Below are 27,060 nucleotides of genomic sequence, written 5' to 3' on the forward strand. Positions count from 1 at the left end.
TACAGATAGCGGTGCTGATATTTCCATGTTTATACAGGTAGCGGTGTAGATATTTCCATGTTTATACAGATAGCGGTGTAGATATTTCCATGTTTATACAGATAGCGGTGTAGATATTTCCATGTTTATACAGATAGCGGTGAAGATATCTCCATCTTAATACAGATGGCGGTGTAGATATTTATATGTTCATACAGATGGCAGTGCAAATATTTCCATGTTCATACGGATGGCGGTGAAGATATTTCCATGTTCATACAGATGGCGGTGTAGAAACTTCCATGTTCATACTGATAGCGGTGCTGATATTTCCATGTTTATACAGGTAGCGGTGTAGATATTTCCATGTTCATACAGATAGCGGTGTAGATATTTCCATGTTTATACAGGTAGCTGTGTAGATATTTCCATGTTTACACAGATAGCGGTGTAGATATTTCCATGTTTATGCAGATATTTGTGTAGATATCTCCATCTTAATACAGATGGCGGTGTAGATATTTAAATGTTCATACAGATGGCTGTGTAGACATATCCATGTTCATACAGATGGCGGTGAAGATATTTCCATGTTCATACAGATAGCGGTGTAGATATTTCCATATTCATACTGATGGGGGTGTAGATATTTCCAGGTTCATCCAGAAGGCTGTGTACATATATCCATGTTCAGATAGCGGTGTAGATATTTCCATCTTCATACGGATAGCGGTGCAGATATTTCCATGTTCATCCAGATGGCTGTGTAGATATATCCATGTTCATACAGATGGCGGTGAAGATATTTCCATGTTCATACAGATAGCGGTGTAGATATTTCCATGTTCATACAGATAGCGGTGTAGATATTTCCATGTTCATAAAGATAACGGTGTAGATATTTCCATGTTTATACAGATAGCGGTGAAAATGTATGCATGTTTACACAGATAGCGGTGTAGATATTTCCATGTTCATCCAGATGGCTGTGTAGATATATCCATGTTCATACAGATGGCGGTGAAGATATTTCCATGTTCCTACAGATAGCGGTGTATATATTTCCATGTTCATACAGATAGCGGTGTAGATATTTCCATGTTCATACAGATAGCGGTGCATGTATTTCCATGTTCATACAGATAGCGGTGTAGATATTTCCGTGTTCATCCAGATGTCTGTGTAGATATTTCCATGTTCATACAGATAGCGGTGTAGATATTTCCATGTTCATGCAGATAGCGGTGTAGATATTTCCATGTTCATCCAGATGGCTGTGTAGACATATCGATGTTCATACAGATGGCGGTGAAGATATTTCAATGTTCATACAGATGGCGGTGTAGATATTTCCATGTTCATACAGATAGCCGTGTAGATATTGCCATGTTCATACCGATAGCGGTGCAGATACTTCCATGTTTATACAGGTAGCGGTGTACATATTTCCGTGTTTATACAGAGAGCGGTGTAGTTATTTCCATGTTCATACAGATAGCGGTGTATATATTTCCATGTTTATACAGATAGCGGTGTAGATATCTCCTTCTTAATACAGATGGCGGTGTAGATATTTCCATGTTCATACAGATGGCGGTGTAGATATTTCCATCTTTATAGAGATAGCGGTGTAGCTATTTCCATGTGCAAAGAGATAGCTGTGTAGATATTTCCATTTATATGCAGATAGTTGTGTATATATTTCCATTTTCATGCAGATAGCGGTGTATGTATTTCCACGTTCAAACAGATAGCGGTGTAGATATTTCCATGTTCATACAGATAGCGGTGTAGATATTTCCATGTTCATACAGATAGCGGTGAAGATATCTCCATCTTAATACAGATGGCGGTGTAGATATTTATATGTTCATACAGATGACAGTGCAGATATTTCCATGTTCATACGGATGGCGGTGAAGATATTTCCATGTTCATACAGATGGCGGTGTAGAAACTTCCATGTTCATACTGATAGCGGTGCTGATATTTCCATGTTTATACAGGTAGCGGTGTAGATATTTCCATGTTCATACAGATAGCGGTGTAGATATTTCCATGTTTATACAGGTAGCGGTGTAGATATTTCCATGTTTACACAGATAGCGGTGTAGATATTTCCATGTTTATGCAGATATTTGTGTAGATATCTCCATCTTAATACAGATGGCGGTGTAGATATTTAAATGTTCATACAGATGGCTGTGTAGACATATCCATGTTCATACAGATGGCGGTGAAGATATTTCCATGTTCATACAGATAGCGGTGTAGATATTTCCATGTTCATACAGATGGCTGTGTAGACATATCCATGTTCATACAGATGGCGGTGAAGATATTTCCATGTTCATACAGATGGCTGTGTAGATATATCCATGTTCATACAGATGGCGGTGACGATATTTCCATATTCATACAGACGGCAGTGTAGATATTTCCATGTTCATACAGATAGCGGTGCTGATATTTCCATGTTTATACAGATAGCGGTGTAGATATTTCCATGTTCATCCAGATGGCTGTGTAGATATATCCATGTTCATACAGATGGCGGTGAAGATATTTCTATGTTCATACAGATAGCGGTGTAGATATTTCCATGTTCATACAGATAGCGGTGTAGATATTTCCATGTTCATACAGACAGCAGTGTAGATATTTCCATGTTCATACACATAGCAGTGTAGATATTTCCGTGTTCATCCAGATGTCTGTGTAGATATTTCCATGTTCATACAGATAGCGGTGTAGATATTTCCATGTTCATACAGATAGCGGTGTAGATATTTCCATGTTCATCCAGATGGCTGTGTAGACATATCCATGTTCATACAGATGGCGTTGAAGATATTTCCATGTTCATACAGATGGCTGTGTAGATATATCCATGTTCATACAGATGGCGGTGACGATATTTCCATGTTCATACAGACGGCGGTGTAGATATTTCCATGTTCATACAGATAGCGGTGCTGATATTTCCATGTTTATACAGGTAGCGGTGTAGATATTTCCATGTTTATACAGATAGCGGTGTAGATATTTCCATGTTTATACAGATAGCGGTGTAGATATTTCCATGTTTATACAGATAGCGGTGAAGATATCTCCATCTTAATACAGATGGCGGTGTAGATATTTATATGTTCATACAGATGGCAGTGCAGATATTTCCATGTTCATACGGATGGCGGTGAAGATATTTCCATGTTCATACAGATGGCGGTGTAGAAACTTCCATGTTCATACTGATAGCGGTGCTGATATTTCCATGTTTATACAGGTAGCGGTGTAGATATTTCCATGTTCATACAGATAGCGGTGTAGATATTTCCATGTTTATACAGGTAGCGGTGTAGATATTTCCATGTTTACACAGATAGCGGTGTAGATATTTCCATGTTTATGCAGATATTTGTGTAGATATCTCCATCTTAATACAGATGGCGGTGTAGATATTTAAATGTTCATACAGATGGCTGTGTAGACATATCCATGTTCATACAGATGGCGGTGAAGATATTTCCATGTTCATACAGATAGCGGTGTAGATATTTCCATATTCATACTGATGGGGGTGTAGATATTTCCAGGTTCATCCAGAAGGCTGTGTACATATATCCATGTTCAGATAGCGGTGTAGATATTTCCATCTTCATACGGATAGCGGTGCAGATATTTCCATGTTCATCCAGATGGCTGTGTAGATATATCCATGTTCATACAGATGGCGGTGAAGATATTTCCATGTTCATACAGATAGCGGTGTAGATATTTCCATGTTCATACAGATAGCGGTGTAGATATTTCCATGTTCATAAAGATAACGGTGTAGATATTTCCATGTTTATACAGATAGCGGTGAAAATGTATGCATGTTTACACAGATAGCGGTGTAGATATTTCCATGTTCATCCAGATGGCTGTGTAGATATATCCATGTTCATACAGATGGCGGTGAAGATATTTCCATGTTCCTACAGATAGCGGTGTATATATTTCCATGTTCATACAGATAGCGGTGTAGATATTTCCATGTTCATACAGATAGCGGTGCATGTATTTCCATGTTCATACAGATAGCGGTGTAGATATTTCCGTGTTCATCCAGATGTCTGTGTAGATATTTCCATGTTCATACAGATAGCGGTGTAGATATTTCCATGTTCATGCAGATAGCGGTGTAGATATTTCCATGTTCATCCAGATGGCTGTGTAGACATATCGATGTTCATACAGATGGCGGTGAAGATATTTCAATGTTCATACAGATGGCGGTGTAGATATTTCCATGTTCATACAGATAGCCGTGTAGATATTGCCATGTTCATACCGATAGCGGTGCTGATACTTCCATGTTTATACAGGTAGCGGTGTACATATTTCCGTGTTTATACAGAGAGCGGTGTAGTTATTTCCATGTTCATACAGATAGCGGTGTATATATTTCCATGTTTATACAGATAGCGGTGTAGATATCTCCTTCTTAATACAGATGGCGGTGTAGATATTTCCATGTTCATACAGATGGCGGTGTAGATATTTCCATCTTTATAGAGATAGCGGTGTAGCTATTTCCATGTGCAAAGAGATAGCTGTGTAGATATTTCCATTTATATGCAGATAGTTGTGTATATATTTCCATTTTCATGCAGATAGCGGTGTATGTATTTCCACGTTCAAACAGATAGCGGTGTAGATATTTCCATGTTCATACAGATAGCGGTGTAGATATTTCCATGTTCATACAGATAGACGTGTAGATATTGCCATGTCATACCGATAGCGGTGCTGATATTTCCATGTTTATACAGGTAGCGGTGTAGATATTTCCATGTTTATACAGATAGCAGTGTAGATATTTCCATGTTTATACAGATAGCGGTGTAGATATTTCCATGTTTATACAGATAGCGGTGTAGATATCTCCTTCTTAATTCTGATGGCGGTGTAGATATTTCCATGTTCATACAGATGGCGGTGTAGATATTTCCATGTTCATACAGATAGCAGTGTAGATATTTCCATGTTTATAAAGATAGCGGTGAAGATGTATGCATGTTTACACAGATAGCGGTGCAGAGATTTCCATATTTATACAGATAGCGGTGAAGATGTATGCATGTTTACACAGATAGCGGTGTAGATATTTCCATGTTCATACAGACGGCTGTGTAGACATATCCATGTTCATACAGATGGCGGTGAAGATATTTCCATGTTCATACAGATGGCTGTGTAGATATATCCATGTTCATACAGATGGCGGTGACGATATTTCCATATTCATACAGACGGCGGTGTAGATATTTCCATGTTTATACAGATAGCGGTGTAGATATTTCCATGTTCATCCAGATGGCTGTGTAGATATATCCATGCTCATACAGATGGCGGTGAAGACATTTCCATGTTCATACAGATAGCGGTGTAGATATTTCCATGTTCATACAGATAACCGTGAAGATATTGCATTGTTCCTACCGAGAGCATGCTGATACTTCCATGTTTATACAGGTAGCGGTGTATATATTTCCATGTTTATACACATAGCGGTGTAGATATTTCCATGTTTATACAGATAGCGGTGTAGATATCTCCATCTTAATACAGATGGCGGTTTAGATATTTATATGTTCATACAGATGGCGGTGCAGATATTTCCATGTTCATACAGATGGCTGTGAAGATATTTCCATGTTCATACAGATGGCGGTGTAGTAACTTCCATGTTCATACTGATAGCGGTGCTGATATTTCCATGTTTATACAGGTAGCGGTGTAGATATTTCCATGTTTATACAGATAGCAGTGTAGATATTTCCATGTTTATACACATAGCGGTGTTGATATTTCCATGTTTATACAGATAGCGGTGTAGATATTTCCATATTTATGCAGATAGTGGTGTAGATATCTCCATCTTAATACAGATGGCGGTGTAGATATTTAAATGTTCATACAGATGGCGGTGCAGATATTTCCATGTTCATACAGATGGTGGTGTAGATATTTCCATGTTCATTCAGATAGCGGTGCAGTTATTTCCATGTGTAAAGAGATAGCTGTGTAGGTATTTCCATGTATAAGCAGATAGCTCTGTAGATATTTCCGTTTTCATGCAGATAGCGGTGTATATATTTCCCTCTTCAAACAGTTAGTGGTGTAGATATTTCCATGTTCATAAAGATAGCGGTGTAGATATTTCCATGTTTATACAGATAGCGGTGTAGATATTTCCATGTTCATACAGATAGACGTGTAGATATTGCCGTGTTCATACCGATAGCGGTGCTGATACTTCCATGTTTATACAGGTAGTGGTGTACATATTTCCGTGTTTATACAGATAGCGGTGTAGATATTTCCATGTTCATACAGATAGCGGTGTAGATATTTCCATGTTTACACAGATAGCGGTGTAGATATCTCCTTCTTAATTCTGATGGCGGTGTAGATATTTCCATGTTCATACAGATGGCGGTGTAGATATTTCCATGTTTATAGAGATAGCGGTGTAGTTATTTCCATGTGCAAAGAGATAGCTGTGTAGATATTTCCATTTATATGCAGATAGTTGTGTAGATATTTCCTTTTTCAAGCAGATAGCGGTGTAGATATTTCCATGTTCAAAAAGATAGCGGTGTAGATATTTCCATGTTCATACAGATAGCGGTGTAGATATTTCCATGTTTATACAGATAGCGGTGAAGATGTATGCATGTTTACACAGATAGCGGTGTAGTTATTTCCATGTTCATCCAGACGGCTGTGTAGAAATATCCATGTTCATACAGATAGCGGTGCTGATATTTCCATGTTTATACAGGTAGCGGTGTAGATATTTCCATGTTTATACAGATAGCGGTGTAGATATTTCCATGTTTATGCAGATAGTTGTGTAGATATCTCCATCTTAATACAGATGGCGGTGTAGATATTTAAATGTTCATACAGATGGCTGTGTAGACATATCCATGTTCATACAGATGGCGGTGAAGATATTTCCATGTTCATACAGATAGCGGTGTAGATATTTCCATGTTCATACAGATAGCGGTGCAGATATTTCCATGTTCATACAGATGGCTGTGTAGATATATCCATGTTCCTACAGATGGCGGTGAAGATATTTCCATGTTCATACAGATGGCGGTGTAGATATTTCCATGTTCATACAGATAGCGGGGCTGATCTTTCCATGTTTATACATGTAGCGGTGTAGATATTTCCATGTTTATACAGAAAGCGGTGTAGATATTTCCACGTTTATACACATAGCGGTGTAGATATTTCCATGTTCATACAGATAGCGGTGTATGTATTTCCATTTTCATACAGATAACGGTGTAGATATTTCCATTTTCATGCAGATAGCGGTGTATATATTACCCTGTTCAAACAGTTAGCGGTGTAGATATTTCCATGTTCATAAAGATAGCGGTGTAGATATTTCCATGTTTATACAGATAGCGGTGAAGTTGTATGCATGTTTACACAGATAGCGGTGTAGATATTTCCACGTTCATCCAGATGGCTGTGTAGATGTATCCATGCTCATACAGATAGCGGTGTAGATAGTTGCATGTTCATACAGATAGCCGTGTAGATATTGCCATGTTCATACCGATAGCGGTGCTGATACTTCCATGTTGATACAGGTAGCGGTGTAGATATTTCCAGGTTTATACACATAGCGGTGTAGATCTTTCCATGTTTATACAGATAGCGGTGTAGATATCTCCATCTTAATACAGATGGCGGTGTAGATATTTATATGTTCATACAGATGGCGGTGCAGATATTTCCATGTTCATACGGACGGCGGTGAAGATATTTCCATGTTCATACAGATGGCGGTGTAGAAACTTCCATGTTCATACTGATAGCGGTGCTGATATTTCCATGTTTATACAGGTAGCGGTGTAGATATTTCCATGTTTATACAGATAGCAGTGTAGATATTTCCATGTATATACACATAGCGGTGTAGATATTTCCATGTTTTTACAGATAGCGGTGTAGATATTTCCATGTTTATGCAGATAGAGGTGTAGATATCTCCATCTTAATACAGATGGCGGTGTAGATACTTAAATGTTCATACTGATGGCGGTGCAGATATTTCCATGTTTATACAGATAGCGGTGTAGTTATTTCCATGTGTAAAGGGATAGCTGTGTAGATATTTCCATGTATAAGCAGATAGCTGTGTAGATATTTCCGTTTTCATGCAGATAGCGGTGTATGTATTTCCCTGTTCAGTTAGCGGTGTAGATTTTTCCATGTACATAAAGATAGCGGTGTAGATATTTCCATGTTTATACAGATAGCGGTGAAGATGCATGCATGTTTACAAATATAGCGGTGTAGATATTTCCATGTTCATACAGATAGCGGTGTAGATATTTCCATGTTCATCCAGATGGCTGTGTAGACATATCCATGTTCATACAGATGGCGGTGAAGATATTTCCATGTTCATACAGATGGCTGTGTAGATATATCCATGTTCATACAGATGGCGGTGACGATATTTCCATGTTCATACAGACGGCGGTGTAGATATTTCCATGTTCATACAGATAGCGGTGCTGATATTTCCATGTTTATACAGGTAGCGGTGTAGATATTTCCATGTTTATACAGATAGCGGTGTAGATATTTCCATGTTTATACAGATAGCGGTGTAGATATTTCCATGTTTATACAGATAGCGGTGAAGTTATCTCCATCTTAATACAGATGGCGGTGTAGATATTTATATGTTCATACAGATGGCGGTGCAGATATTTCCATGTTCATATGGATGGCGGTGAAGATATTTCCATGTTCATACAGATGGCGGTGTAGAAACTTCCGTGTTCATACTGATAGCGCTGCTGATATTTCCATGTTTATACAGGTAGCGGTGTAGACATTTCCATGTTTATATAGATAGCGGTGTAGATATTTCCATGTTTATACAGGTAGCGGTGTAGATATTTCCATGTTTACACAGATAGCGGTGTAGATATTTCCATGTTTATGCAGATAGTTGTGTAGATATCTCCATCTTAATACAGATGGCGGTGTAGATATTTAAATGTTCATACAGATGGCTGTGTAGACATATCCATGTTCATACAGATGGCGGTGAAGATATTTCCATGTTCCTACAGATAGCGGTGTAGATATTTCCATGTTCATACAGATAGCGGTGTAGATATTTCCATGTTCATACAGATGGCTGTGTAGATATATCCATGTTCCTACAGATGGCGGTGAAGATATTTCCATGTTCATACAGATGGGGGTGTAGATATTTCCATGTTCATCCAGAAGGCTTTGTAGATATATCCATGTTCATACAGATAGCGGTGTAGATATTTCCATCTTCATACAGATAGCGGTGCAGATATTTCCATGTTCATCCAGATGGCTGTGTAGATATATCCATGTTCATACAGATGGCGGTGAAGATATTTCCATGTTCATACAGATAGCGGTGTAGATATTTCCATGTTCATACAGATAGCGGTGTAGATATTTCCATGTTCATAAAGATAGCGGTGTAGATATTTCCATGTTTATACAGATAGCGGTGAAAATGTATGCATGTTTACACAGATAGCGGTGTAGATATTTCCATGTTCATCCAGATGGCTGTGTAGATATATCCATGTTCATACAGATGGCGGTGAAGATATTTCCATGTTCATACAGATAGCGGTGTAGATATTTCCATGTTCATACAGATAGCGGTGTAGATATTTCCATGTTCATACAGATAGCGGTGCATGTATTTCCATGTTCATAGAGATAGCGGTGTAGATATTTCCGTGTTCATCCAGATGTCTGTGTAGATATTTCCATGTTCATACAGATAGCGGTGTAGATATTTCCATGTTCATACAGATAGCGGTGTAGATATTTCCATGTTCATCCAGATGGCTGTGTAGACATATCCATGTTCATACCGATGGCGGTGAAGATATTTCCATGTTCATACAGATGGCGGTGTAGATATTTCCATGTTCATACAGATAGCCGTGTAGATATTGCCATGTTCATACCGATAGCGGTGCTGATACTTCCATGTTTATACAGGTAGCGGTGTACATATTTCCGTGTTTATACAGAGATCGGTGTAGATATTTCTATGTTCATACAGATAGCGGTGTATATATTTCCATGTTTTTACAGATAGCGGTGTAGATATCTCCTTCTTAATACAGATGGCGGTGTAGATATTTCCATGTTCATACAGATGGCGGTGTAGATATTTCCATCTTTATAGACATAGCGGTGTAGCTATTTCCATGTGCAAAGAGATAGCTGTGTAGATATTTCCATTTATATGCAGATAGTTGTGTATATATTTCCATTTTCATGCAGATAGCGGTGTAGGTATTTCCATGTTCAAACAGATAGCGGTGTAGATATTTCCTTGTTCATACAGATAGCGGTGTAGATATTTCCATGTTTATACAGATAGCGGTGTAGATATTTCCATGTTCATACAGATAGACGTGTATATATTGCCATGTTCATACCGATAGCGGTGCTGATACTTCCATGTTTATACAGGTAGCGGTGTAGATATTTCCATGTTTATACAGATAGCGGTGTAGATATTTCCATGTTTATACAGATAGCGGTGTAGATATTTCCATGTTTATACAGATAGCGGTGAAGATATCTCCATCTTAATACAGATGGCGGTGTAGATATTTATATGTTCATACAGATGGTGGTGCAGATATTTCCATGTTCATACGGATGGCGGTGAAGATATTTCCATGTTCATTCAGATGGCGGTGTAGAAACTTCCATGTTCATACTGATAGCGGTGCTGATATTTCCATGTTTATACAGGTAGCGGTGTAGATATTTCCATGTTTATACAGATAGCGGTGTAGATATTTCCATGTTTATACAGGTAGCGGTGTAGATATTTCCATGTTTACACAGATAGCGGTGTAGATATTTCCATGTTTATGCAGATAGTTGTGTAGATATCTCCATCTTAATACAGATGGCGGGGTAGATATTTAAATGTTCATACAGATGGCTGTGTAGACATATCCATGTTCATACAGATGGCGGTGAAGATATTTCCATGTTCATACAGATAGCGGTGTAGATATTTCCATGTTCATACAGATAGCGGTGTAGATATTTCCATGTTCATACAGAAGGGGGTGTAGATATTTCCATGTTCATCCAGAAGGCTGTGTAGATATATCCATGTTCATACAGATAGCGGTGTAGATATTTCCATCTTCATACAGATAGCGGTGCAGATATTTCCATGTTCATCCAGATGGCTGTGTAGATATATCCATGTTCATATAGATTGCGGTGAAGATATTTCCATGTTCATACAGATAGCGGTGTAGATATTTCCATGTTCATACAGATAGCGGTGTAGATATTTCCATGTTCATACAGATAGCGGTGCATGTATTTCCATGTTCATACAGATAGCGGTGTAGATATTTCCGTGTTCATCCAGATGTCTGTGTAGATATTTCCATGTTCATACAGATAGCGGTGTAGATATTTCCATGTTCATACAGATAGCGGTGTAGATATTTCCATGTTCATCCAGATGGCTGTGTAGACATATCCATGTTCATACAGATGGCGGTACAGATATTTCCATGTTCATACAGATGGCGGTGTTGATATTTCCATGTTCATAGAGATAGCCATGTAGATATTGCCATGTTCATACCGATAGCGGTGCTGATACTTCCATGTTTATACAGGTAGCGGTGTACATATTTCCGTGTTTATACAGAGAGCGGTGTAGATATTTCCATGTTCATACAGATAGCGGTGTATATATTTCCATGTTTATACAGATAGCGGTGTAGATATCTCCTTCTTAATACAGATGGCAGTGTAGATATTTCCATGTTCATACAGATGGCGGTGTAGATATTTCCATGTTTATAGAGATAGCGGTGTAGCTATTTCCATGAGCAAAGAGATAGCTGTGTAGATATTTCCATTTATATGCAGATAGTTGTGTATATATTTCCATTTTCATGCAGATAGCGGTGTAGGTATTTCCATGTTCAAACAGATAGCGGTGTAGATATTTCCATGTTCATACAGATAGCGGTGTAGATATTTCCATGTTTATACAGATAGCGGTGTAGATATTTCCATGTTCATACAGATAGACATGTAGATATTGCCATGTTCATACCGATAGCGGTGCTGATACTTCCATGTTTATACAGGTAGCGGTGTACATATTTCCGTGTTTATACAGATAGCGGTGTAGATATTTCCATGTTCATACAGATAGCGGTGTAGATATTTCCATGTTTATACAGATAGCGGTGTAGATATTTCCATGTTTATACAGATAGCGGTGTAGATATTTCCATGTTTATGCAGATATTTGTGTAGATATCTCCATCTTAATACAGATGGCGGTGTAGATATTTAAATGTTCATACAGATGGCTGTGTAGACATATCCATGTTCATACAGATGGCGGTGAAGATATTTCCATGTTCATACAGATAGCGGTGTAGATATTTCCATGTTCATACAGATAGCGGTGTATATATTTCCATGTTCATAAAGATAGCGGTGTAGATATTTCCATGTTTATACAGATAGCGGTGAAAATGTATGCATGTTTACACAGATAGCGGTGTAGATATTTCCATGTTCATCCAGATGGCTGTGTAGATACATCCATGTTCATACAGATGGTGGTGAAGATATTTCCATGTTCATACAGATAGCGGTGTAGATATTTCCATGTTCATACAGATAGCGGTGTAGATATTTCCATGTTCATACAGATAGCGGTGCATGTATTTCCATGTTCATACAGATAGCGTTGTAGATATTTCCGTGTTCATCCAGATGTCTGTGTAGATATTTCCATGTTCATACAGATAGCGGTGTAGATATTTCCATGTTCATCCAGATGGCTGTGTAGACATATCCATGTTCATACAGATGGCGGTGAAGATATTTCCATGTTCATACAGATGGCTGTGTAGATATATCCATGTTCATACAGATGGCGGTGACGATATTTCCATGTTCATACAGACGGCGGTGTAGATATTTCCATGTTCATACAGATAGCGGTGCTAATATTTCCGTGTTTATACAGATAGCGGTGTAGATATTTCCATGTTCATCCAGATGGCTGTGTAGATATATCCATGTTCATGCAGATGGCGGTGAAGATATTTCCATGTTCATACAGATAGCCGTGTAGATATTTCCATTTTCATACAGATAGCGGTGTAGATATTTCCATGTTCATACAGACAGCAGTGTAGATATTTCCATGTTCCTACAGATAGCGGTGTAGATATTTCCGTGTTCATCCAGATGTCTGTGTAGATATTTCCATGTTCATACAGATAGCGGTGTAGATATTTCCATGTTCATACAGATAGTGGTGTAGATATTTCCATGTTCATCCAGATGGCTGTGTAGACATATCCATGTTCATACAGATGGCGGTGAAGATATTTCCATGTTCATACAGATGGCTGTGTAGATATATCCATGTTCATACAGATGGCGGTGACGATATTTCCATGTTCATACAGACGGCGGTGTAGATATTTCCATGTTCATACAGATAGCGGTGCTAATATTTCCGTGTTTATACAGATAGCGGTGTAGATATTTCCATGTTCATCCAGATGGCTGTGTAGATATATCCATGTTCATGCAGATGGCGGTGAAGATATTTCCATGTTCATACAGATGGCGGTGAAGATATTTCCATGTTCATACATATGGCTGTGTAGATATATCCATGTTCATACAGATGGCGGTGACGATATTTCCATGTTCATACAGACGGCGGTGTAGATATTTCCATTTTCATACAGATAGCGGTGCTGATATTTCCATGTTTATACAGGTAGCGGTGTAGATATTTCCATGTTTATACAGATAGCGGTGTAGATATTTCCATGTTTATACAGATAGCGGTGAAGATATTTCCATGTTTATACAGATAGCGGTGAAGATATCTCCATCTTAATACAGATGGCGGTGTAGGTATTTATATGTTCATACAGATGGCGGTGCAGATATTTCCATGTTCATACGGATGGCGGTGAAGATATTTCCATGTTCATAGAGATGGCGGTGTAGAAACTTCCATGTTCATACTGATAGCGGTGCTGATATTTCCATGTTTATACAGGTAGCGGTGTAGATATTTCCATGTTTATATAGATAGCGGTGTAGATATTTCCATGTTTATACAGGTAGCGGTGTAGATATTTCCATGTTTACACAGATAGCGGTGTAGATATTTCCATGTTTATGCAGATAGTTGTGTAGATATCTCCATCTTAATACAGATGGCGGTGTAGATATTTAAATGTTCATACAGATGGCTGTGTAGACATATCCGTGTTCATACAGATGGCGGTGAAGATATTTCCATGTTCCTACAGATGGCGGTGTAGATATTTCCATGTTCATACAGATAGCGGTGTAGATACTTCCATGTTCATGGAGACGGCTGTGTAGATATATCCATGTTCCTACAGATGGCGGTGAAGATATTTCCATGTTCATACAGATGGGGGTTTAGATATTTCCATGTTCATCCAGAAGGCTGTGTAGATATATCCATGTTCATACAGATAGCGGTGTAGATATTTCCATCTTCATACAGATAGCGGTGCAGATATTTCCATGTTCATCCAGATGGCTGTGTAGATATATCCATGTTCATACAGATGGCGGTGAAGATATTTCCATGTTCATACAGATAGCGGTGTAGATATTTCCATGTTCATACAGATAGCGGTGTAGATATTTCCATGTTCATAAAGATAGCGGTGTAGATATTTCCATGTTTATACAGATAGCGGTGAAAATGTATGCATGTTTACACAGATAGCGGTGTAGATATTTCCATGTTCATCCAGATGGCTGTGTAGATATATCCATGTTCATACAGATGGCGGTGAAGATATTTCCATGTTCATACAGATAGCGGTGTAGATATTTCCATGTTCATACAGATGGCGGTGTAGATATTTCCATGTTCATACATATAGTGGTGAATCTATTTCCATGTTCATACAGATAGCGGTGTAGATATTTCCGTGTTCATCCAGATGTCTGTGTAGATATTTCCATGTTCATACAGATAGCGGTGTAGATATTTCCATGTTCATACAGATAGCGGTGTAGATATTTCCATGTTCATCCAGATGGCTGTGTAGACATATCCATGTTCATACAGATGGCGGTGAAGATATTTCCATGTTCATACAGATGGCGGTGTAGATATTTCCATGTTCATACAGATATCCGTGTAGATATTGCCATGTTCATACCGATAGCGGTGCTGATACTTCCATGTTTATACAGGTAGCGGTGTACATATTTCCGTGTTTATACAGAGAGCGGTGTAGATATTTCCATGTTCATAGAGATAGCGGTGTATATATTTCCATGTTTATACAGATAGCGGTGTAGATATCTCCTTCTTAATACAGATGGCGGTGTAGATATTTCCATGTTCATACAGATGGCGGTGTAGATATTTCCATCTTTATAGAGATAGCGGTGTAGCTATTTCCATGTGCAAAGAGATAGCTGTGTAGATATTTCCATTTATATGCAGATAGTTGTGTATATATTTCCATTTTCATGCAGATAGCGGTGTAGGTATTTCCATGTTCAAACAGATAGCGGTGTAGATATTTCCATGTTCATACAGATAGCGGTGTAGATATTTCCATGTTTATACAGATAGCGGTGTAGATATTTCCATGTTCATACAGATAGACGTTTAGATATTGCCATGTTCATACCGATAGCGGTGCTGATACTTCCATGTTTATACAGGTGGCGGTGTACATATTTCCGTGTTTATACAGATAGCGGTGTAGATATTTCCATGTTCATACAGATAGCGGTGCAGATATTTCCATGTTTATACAGATAGCGGTGTAGATATCTCCTTCTTAATTCTGATGGCGGTGTAGATATTTCCATGTTCATACAGATGGCGGTGTAGATATTTCCATGTTTATAGATATAGCGGTGTAGTTATTTCCATGTGCAAAGAGATAGCTGTGTAGATATTTCCATTTATACGCAGATAGTTGTGTAGATATTTCCTTTTTCATGCAGATAGCGGTGTAGATATTTCCATGTACAAACAGATAGCGGTGTAGATATTTCCATGTTCATACAGATAGCGGTGTAGATATTTCCATGTTTATACAGATAGCGGTGAAGATGTATGCATGTTTACACAGATAGCGGTGTAGATATTTCGATGTTCATCCAGACGGCTGTGTAGACATATCCATGTTCATACAGATGGCGGTGAAGATATTTCCATGTTCATACAGATGGCTGTGTAGATATATCCATGTTCATGCAGATGGCGGTGACGATATTTCCATGTTCATACAGACGGCGGTGTAGATATTTCCATGTTCATACAGATAGCGGTGCTGATATTTCCATTTTTATACAGGTAGCGGTGTAGATATTTCCATGTTTATACAGATAGAGGTGTAGATATTTCCATGTTTATACAGATAGCGGTGTAGATATTTCCATGTTTATACAGATAGCGGTGAAGATATCTCCATCTTAATACAGATGGCGGTGTAGATATTTATATGTTCATACAGATGGCGGTGCAGATATTTGCATGTTCATACGGATGGCGGTGAAGATATTTCCATGTTCATACAGATGGCGGTGTAGAAACTTCCATGTTCATACTGATAGCGGTGCTTATATTTCCATGTTTATACAGGTAGCGGTGTAGATATTTCCATGTTTATATAGATAGCGGTGTAGATATTTCCATGTTTATACAGGTAGCGGTGTGGATATTTCCATGTTTACACAGATAGCGGTGTAGATATTTCCATGTTTATGCAGATAGTTGTGTAGATATCTCCATCTTAATACAGATGGCGGTGTAGATATTTAAATGTTCATACAGATGGCTGTGTAGACATATCCATGTTCATACAGATGGCGGTGAAGATATTTCCATGTTCCTACAGATAGAGGTGTAGATATTTCCATGTTCATACAGATAGCGGTGTAGATATTTCTATGTTCATCCAGATGGCTGTGTAGATATATCCATGTTTCTACAGATGGCGGTGAAGATATTTCCATGTTCATACAGATGGGGGTGTAGATATTTCCATGTTCATCCATAAGGCTGTGTAGATATATCCATGTTCATACAGATAGCAGTGTAGATATTTCCATCTTCATACAGATAGCGGTGCAGATATTTCCATGTTCATCCAGATGGCTGTGTAGATATATCCATGTTCATACAGATGGCGGTGAAGATATTTCAATGTTCATACAGATAGCGGTGTAGATATTTCCATGTTCATACAGATAGCGGTGTAGATATTTCCATGTTCATAAAGATAGCGGTGTAGATATTTCCATGTTTATACAGATAGCGGTGAAAATGTATGCATGTTTACACAGATAGCGGTGTAGATATTTCCATGTTCATCCAGATGGCTGTGTAGATATATCCATGTTCATACAGATGGCGGTGAAGATATTTCCATGTTCATACAGATAGCGGTGTAGATATTTCCATGTTCATACAGATAGCGTTGTAGATATTTCCATGTTCATACAGATAGCGGTGCATGTATTTCCATTTTCATACAGATAGCGGTGTAGTTATTTCCGTGTTCATCCAGATGTCTGTGTAGATATTTCCATGTTCATATAGATAGCGGTGTAGATATTTCCATGTTCATACAGATAGCGGTGTAGATATTTCCATGTTCATCCAGATGGCTGTGTTGACATATCCATGTTCATACAGATGGCGGTGAAGATATTTCCATGTTCATACAGATGGCGGTGTAGATATTTCCATGTTCATACAGATATCCGTTTAGATATTGCCATGTTCATACCGATAGCGGTGCTGATACTTCCATGTTTATACAGGTAGCGGTGTACATATTTCCGTGTTTATACAGAGAGCGGTGTAGATATTTCCATGTTCATACAGATAGCGGTGTATATATTTCCATGTTTATACAGATAGCGGTGTAGATATCTCCTTCTTAATACAGATGGCGGTGTAGATATTTCCTTGTTCATACAGATGGCGGTGTAGATATTTCCATCTTTATAGAGATAGCGGTGTAGCTATTTCCATGTGCAAAGAGATAGCTGTGTAGATATTTCCATTTATATGCAGATATTTGTCTATATATTTCCATTTTCATGCAGATAGCGGTGTAGGTATTTCCATGTTCAAACAGATAGCGGTGTAGATATTTCCATGTTCATACAGATAGCGGTGTAGATATTTCCATGTTTATACAGATAGCGGTGTAGATATTTCCATGTTCATACAGATAGACGTTTAGATATTGCCATGTTCATACCGATAGCGGTGCTGATACTTCCATGTTTATACAGGTAGCGGTGTACATATTTCCGTGTTTATACAGATAGCGGTGTAGATATTTCCATGTTCATACAGATAGCGGTGCAGATATTTCCATGTTTATACAGATAGCTGTGTAGATATCTCCTTCTTAATTCTGATGGCGGTGTAGATATTTCCATGTTCATACAGATGGCGGTGTAGATATTTCCATGTTTATAGATATAGCGGTGTAGTTATTTCCATGTGCAAAGAGATAGCTGTGTAGATATTTCCATTTATACGCAGATAGTTGTGTAGATATTTCCTTTTTCATGCAGATAGCGGTGTAGATATTTCCATGTACAAACAGATAGCGGTGTAGATATTTCCATGTTCATACAGATAGCGGTGTAGATATTTCCATGTTTATACAGATAGCGGTGAAGATGTATGCATGTTTACACAGATAGCGGTGTAGATATTTCCATGTTCATCCAGACGACTGTGTAGACATATCCATGTTCATACAGATGGCGGTGAAGATATTTCCATGTTCATACAGATGGCTGTGTAGATATATCCATGTTCATGCAGATGGCGGTGACGATATTTCCATGTTCATACAGACGGCGGTGTAGATATTTTCATGTTCATACAGATAGCGGTGCTGATATTTCCATTTTTATACAGGTAGCGGTGTAGATATTTCCATGTTTAAAGAGATAGCGGTGAAAATGTATGCGTGTTTACACAGATAGCGGTGTAGATATTTCCATGTTCATCCAGATGTCTGTGTAGATATATCCATGTTCATACAGATGGCGGTGAAGATATTTCCATGTTCATGCAGATAGCGGTGTAGATATTTCCATGTTGATACAGATAGCGGTGTAGATATTTCCATGTTTATACAGGTAGCGGTGTAGATATTTCCATGTTTATACAGATAGCGGTGTAGATATTTCCATGTTTATACAGATAACGGTGTAGATATTTCCATGTTTATACAGATAGCGGTGTAGATATCTCCATCTTAATACAGATGGCGGTGTAGATATTTATATGTTCATACAGATGGCGGTGCAGATATTTCCATGTTCATACGGATGGCGGTGAAGATATTTCCATGTTCATACAGATGGCGGTGTAGAAACTTCCATGTACATACTGATAGCGGTGCTGATATTTCCATGTTTATACAGGTAGCGGTGTAGATATTTCCATGTTTATACAGATAGCGGTGTAGATATTTCCATGTTTATACACATAGCGTTGTAGATATTTCCATGTTTATACAGATAGCGGTGTAGATATTTCCATGTTAATGCAGATAGTTGTGTAGATATCTCCATCTTAATACAGATGGCGGTGTAGATATTTAAATGTTCATACAGATGGCTGAGTAGACATATCCATGTTCTTACAGATGGCGGTGAAGATATTTCCATGTTCATACAGATAGCGGTGTAGATATTTCCATGTTCATACAGATAGCGGTGTAGATAATTCCATGTTCATACAGATGGCTGTGTAGATATATCCATGTTCCTACAGATGGCGCTGAAGATATTTCCATGTTCATACAGATGGCGGTGTAGATATTTCCATGTTCATCCAGATGGCTGTGTAGATATATCCATGTTCATACAGATAGCGGTGTAGATATTTCCATCTTCATACAGATAGCGGTGCAGATATTTCCATGTTCATCCAGATGGCTGTGTAGATATATCCATGTTCATACAGATGGCGGTGAAGATATTTCCATGTTCATACAGATAGCGGTGTAGATATTTCCATGTTCATACAGATAGCGGTGTAAATATTTCCATGTTCATAAAGATAGCGGTGTAGATATTTCCATGTTCATACAGATAGCGGTGCTGATATTTCCATGTTTATACAGGTAGCGGTGTAGATATTTCCATGTTCATACAGATAGCGGTGCATGTATTTCCATGTTCATACAGATAGCGGTGGAGATATTTCCGTGTTCATCCAGATGTCTGTGTAGATATTTCCATGTTCATACAGATAGCGGTGTAGATATTTCCATGTTCATACAGATAGCGGTGTAGATATTTCCATGTTCATCCAGATGGCTGTGTAGACATATCCATGTTCATACAGATGGCGGTGAAGATATTTCCATGTTCATACAGATGGCTGTGTAGATATATCCATGTTCATAGAGATGGCGGTGACGATATTTCCATATTCATACAGACGGCAGTGTAGATATTTCCATGTTCATACAGATAGCGGTGCTGATATTTCCATGTTTATACAGATAGCGGTGTAGATATTTCCATGTTCATCCAGATGGCTGTGTAGATATATCCATGTTCATACAGATGGCGGTGAAGATATTTCTATGTTCATACAGATAGCGGTGTAGATATTTCCATGTTCATACAGATAGCGGTGTAGATATTTCCATGTTCATACAGACAGCAGTGTAGATATTTCCATGTTCATACACATAGCAGTGTAGATATTTCCGTGTTCATCCAGATGTCTGTGTAGATATTTCCATGTTCATACAGATAGCGGTGTAGATATTTCCATGTTCATACAGATAGCGGTGTAGATATTTCCATGTTCATCCAGATGGCTGTGTAGACATATCCATGTTCATACAGATGGCATTGAAGATATTTCCATGTTCATACAGATGGCTGTGTAGATATATCCATGTTCATACAGATGGCGGTGACGATATTTCCATGTTCATACAGACGGCGGTGTAGATATTTCCATGTTCATACAGATAGCGGTGCTGATATTTCCATGTTTATACAGGTAGCGGTGTAGATATTTCCATGTTTATACAGATAGCGGTGTAGATATTTCCATGTTTATACAGATAGCGGTGTAGATATTTCCATGTTTATACAGATAGCGGTGAAGATATCTCCATCTTAATACAGATGGCGGTGTAGATATTTATATGTTCATACAGATGGCAGTGCAGATATTTCCATGTTCATACGGATGGCGGTGAAGATATTTCCATGTTCATACAGATGGCGGTGTAGAAACTTCCATGTTCATACTGATAGCGGTGCTGATATTTCCATGTTTATACAGGTAGCGGTGTAGATATTTCCATGTTCATACAGATAGCGGTGTAGATATTTCCATGTTTATACAGGTAGCGGTGTAGATATTTCCATGTTTACACAGATAGCGGTGTAGATATTTCCATGTTTATGCAGATATTTGTGTAGATATCTCCATCTTAATACAGATGGCGGTGTAGATATTTAAATGTTCATACAGATGGCTGTGTAGACATATCCATGTTCATACAGATGGCGGTGAAGATATTTCCATGTTCATACAGATAGCGGTGTAGATATTTCCATGTTCATACAGATGGCTGTGTAGACATATCCATGTTCATACAGATGGCGGTGAAGATATTTCCATGTTCATACAGATGGCTGTGTAGATATATCCATGTTCATACAGATGGCGGTGACGATATTTCCATATTCATACAGACGGCAGTGTAGATATTTCCATGTTCATACAGATAGCGGTGCTGATATTTCCATGTTTATACAGATAGCGGTGTAGATATTTCCATGTTCATCCAGATGGCTGTGTAGATATATCCATGTTCATACAGATGGCGGTGAAGATATTTCTATGTTCATACAGATAGCGGTGTAGATATTTCCATGTTCATACAGATAGCGGTGTAGATATTTCCATGTTCATACAGACAGCAGTGTAGATATTTCCATGTTCATACACATAGCAGTGTAGATATTTCCGTGTTCATCCAGATGTCTGTGTAGATATTTCCATGTTCATACAGATAGCGGTGTAGATATTTCCATGTTCATACAGATAGCGGTGTAGATATTTCCATGTTCATCCAGATGGCTGTGTAGACATATCCATGTTCATACAGATGGCGTTGAAGATATTTCCATGTTCATACAGATGGCTGTGTAGATATATCCATGTTCATACAGATGGCGGTGACGATATTTCCATGTTCATACAGACGGCGGTGTAGATATTTCCATGTTCATACAGATAGCGGTGCTGATATTTCCATGTTTATACAGGTAGCGGTGTAGATATTTCCATGTTTATACAGATAGCGGTGTAGATATTTCCATGTTTATACAGATAGCGGTGTAGATATTTCCATGTTTATACAGATAGCGGTGAAGATATCTCCATCTTAATACAGATGGCGGTGTAGATATTTATATGTTCATACAGATGGCAGTGCAGATATTTCCATGTTCATACGGATGGCGGTGAAGATATTTCCATGTTCATACAGATGGCGGTGTAGAAACTTCCATGTTCATACTGATAGCGGTGCTGATATTTCCATGTTTATACAGGTAGCGGTGTAGATATTTCCATGTTCATACAGATAGCGGTGTAGATATTTCCATGTTTATACAGGTAGCTGTGTAGATATTTCCATGTTTACACAGATAGCGGTGTAGATATTTCCATGTTTATGCAGATATTTGTGTAGATATCTCCATCTTAATACAGATGGCGGTGTAGATATTTAAATGTTCATACAGATGGCTGTGTAGACATATGCATGTTCATACAGATGGCGGTGAAGATATTTCCATGTTCATACAGATAGCGGTGTAGATATTTCCATATTCATACTGATGGGGGTGTAGATATTTCCAGGTTCATCCAGAAGGCTGTGTACATATATCCATGTTCAGATAGCGGTGTAGATATTTCCATCTTCATACGGATAGCGGTGCAGATATTTCCATGTTCATCCAGATGGCTGTGTAGATATATCCATGTTCATACAGATGGCGGTGAAGATATTTCCATGTTCATACAGATAGCGGTGTAGATATTTCCATGTTCATACAGATAGCGGTGTAGATATTTCCATGTTCATAAAGATAACGGTGTAGATATTTCCATGTTTATACAGATAGCGGTGAAAATGTATGCATGTTTACACAGATAGCGGTGTAGATATTTCCATGTTCATCCAGATGGCTGTGTAGATATATCCATGTTCCTACAGATAGCGGTGAAGATATTTCCATGTTCCTACAGATAGCGGTGTATATATTTCCATGTTCATACAGATAGCGGTGTAGATATTTCCATGTTCATACAGATAGCGGTGCATGTATTTCCATGTTCATACAGATAGCGGTGTAGATATTTCCGTGTTCATCCAGATGTCTGTGTAGATATTTCCATGTTCATACAGATAGCGGTGTAGATATTTCCATGTTCATGCAGATAGCGGTGTAGATATTTCCATGTTCATCCAGATGGCTGTGTAGACATATCGATGTTCATACAGATGGCGGTGAAGATATTTCAATGTTCATACAGATGGCGGTGTAGATATTTCCATGTTCATACAGATAGCCGTGTAGATATTGCCATGTTCATACCGATAGCGGTGCTGATACTTCCATGTTTATACAGGTAGCGGTGTACATATTTCCGTGTTTATACAGAGAGCGGTGTAGTTATTTCCATGTTCATACAGATAGCGGTGTATATATTTCCATGTTTATACAGATAGCGGTGTAGATATCTCCTTCTTAATACAGATGGCGGTGTAGATATTTCCATGTTCATACAGATGGCGGTGTAGATATTTCCATCTTTATAGAGATAGCGGTGTAGCTATTTCCATGTGCAAAGAGATAGCTGTGTAGATATTTCCATTTATATGCAGATAGTTGTGTATATATTTCCATTTTCATGCAGATAGCGGTGTATGTATTTCCACGTTCAAACAGATAGCGGTGTAGATATTTCCATGTTCATACAGATAGCGGTGTAGATATTTCCATGTTCATACAGATAGCGGTGAAGATATCTCCATCTTAATACAGATGGCGGTGTAGATATTTATATGTTCATACAGATGGCAGTGCAGATATTTCCATGTTCATACGGATGGCGGTGAAGATATTTCCATGTTCATACAGATGGCGGTGTAGAAACTTCCATGTTCATACTGATAGCGGTGCTGATATTTCCATGTTTATACAGGTAGCGGTGTAGATATTTCCATGTTCATACAGATAGCGGTGTAGATATTTCCATGTTTATACAGGTAGCGGTGTAGATATTTCCATGTTTACACAGATAGCGGTGTAGATATTTCCATGTTTATGCAGATATTTGTGTAGATATCTCCATCTTAATACAGATGGCGGTGTAGATATTTAAATGTTCATACAGATGGCTGTGTAGACATATCCATGTTCATACAGATGGCGGTGAAGATATTTCCATGTTCATACAGATAGCGGTGTAGATATTTCCATGTTCATACAGATGGCTGTGTAGACATATCCATGTTCATACAGATGGCGGTGAAGATATTTCCATGTTCATACAGATGGCTGTGTAGATATATCCATGTTCATACAGATGGCGGTGACGATATTTCCATATTCATACAGACGGCAGTGTAGATATTTCCATGTTCATACAGATAGCGGTGCTGATATTTCCATGTTTATACAGATAGCGGTGTAGATATTTCCATGTTCATCCAGATGGCTGTGTAGATATATCCATGTTCATACAGATGGCGGTGAAGATATTTCTATGTTCATACAGATAGCGGTGTAGATATTTCCATGTTCATACAGATAGCGGTGTAGATATTTCCATGTTCATACAGACAGCAGTGTAGATATTTCCATGTTCATACACATAGCAGTGTAGATATTTCCGTGTTCATCCAGATGTCTGTGTAGATATTTCCATGTTCATACAGATAGCGGTGTAGATATTTCCATGTTCATACAGATAGCGGTGTAGATATTTCCATGTTCATCCAGATGGCTGTGTAGACATATCCATGTTCATACAGATGGCGTTGAAGATATTTCCATGTTCATACAGATGGCTGTGTAGATATATCCATGTTCATACAGATGGCGGTGACGATATTTCCATGTTCATACAGACGGCGGTGTAGATATTTCCATGTTCATACAGATAGCGGTGCTGATATTTCCATGTTTATACAGGTAGCGGTGTAGATATTTCCATGTTTATACAGATAGCGGTGTAGATATTTCCATGTTTATACAGATAGCGGTGTAGATATTTCCATGTTTATACAGATAGCGGTGAAGATATCTCCATCTTAATACAGATGGCGGTGTAGATATTTACATGTTCATACAGATGGCAGTGCAGATATTTCCATGTTCATACGGATGGCGGTGAAGATATTTCCATGTTCATACAGATGGCGGTGTAGAAACTTCCATGTTCATACTGATAGCGGTGCTGATATTTCCATGTTTATACAGGTAGCGGTGTAGATATTTCCATGTTCATACAGATAGCGGTGTAGATATTTCCATGTTTATACAGGTAGCGGTGTAGATATTTCCATGTTTACACAGATAGCGGTGTAGATATTTCCATGTTTATGCAGATATTTGTGTAGATATCTCCATCTTAATACAGATGGCGGTGTAGATATTTAAATGTTCATACAGATGGCTGTGTAGACATATCCATGTTCATACAGATGGCGGTGAAGATATTTCCATGTTCATACAGATAGCGGTGTAGATATTTCCATATTCATACTGATGGGGGTGTAGATATTTCCAGGTTCATCCAGAAGGCTGTGTACATATATCCATGTTCAGATAGCGGTGTAGATATTTCCATCTTCATACGGATAGCGGTGCAGATATTTCCATGTTCATCCAGATGGCTGTGTAGATATATCCATGTTCATACAGATGGCGGTGAAGATATTTCCATGTTCATACAGATAGCGGTGTAGATATTTCCATGTTCATACAGATAGCGGTGTAGATATTTCCATGTTCATAAAGATAACGGTGTAGATATTTCCATGTTTATACAGATAGCGGTGAAAATGTATGCATGTTTACACAGATAGCGGTGTAGATATTTCCATGTTCATCCAGATGGCTGTGTAGATATATCCATGTTCATACAGATGGCGGTGAAGATATTTCCATGTTCCTACAGATAGCGGTGTATATATTTCCATGTTCATACAGATAGCGGTGTAGATATTTCCATGTTCATACAGATAGCGGTGCATGTATTTCCATGTTCATACAGATAGCGGTGTAGATATTTCCGTGTTCATCCAGATGTCTGTGTAGATATTTCCATGTTCATACAGATAGCGGTGTAGATATTTCCATGTTCATGCAGATAGCGGTGTAGATATTTCCATGTTCATCCAGATGGCTGTGTAGACATATCGATGTTCATACAGATGGCGGTGAAGATATTTCAATGTTCATACAGATGGCGGTGTAGATATTTCCATGTTCATACAGATAGCCGTGTAGATATTGCCATGTTCATACCGATAGCGGTGCTGATACTTCCATGTTTATACAGGTAGCGGTGTACATATTTCCGTGTTTATACAGAGAGCGGTGTAGTTATTTCCATGTTCATACAGATAGCGGTGTATATATTTCCATGTTTATACAGATAGCGGTGTAGATATCTCCTTCTTAATACAGATGGCGGTGTAGATATTTCCATGTTCATACAGATGGCGGTGTAGATATTTCCATCTTTATAGAGATAGCGGTGTAGCTATTTCCATGTGCAAAGAGATAGCTGTGTAGATATTTCCATTTATATGCAGATAGTTGTGTATATATTTCCATTTTCATGCAGATAGC

Source organism: Gorilla gorilla, chromosome 15 (genome assembly GCF_029281585.2).
Source record: "Gorilla gorilla gorilla isolate KB3781 chromosome 15, NHGRI_mGorGor1-v2.1_pri, whole genome shotgun sequence".
In the NCBI taxonomy this organism is placed as follows: domain Eukaryota; kingdom Metazoa; phylum Chordata; class Mammalia; order Primates; family Hominidae; genus Gorilla; species Gorilla gorilla.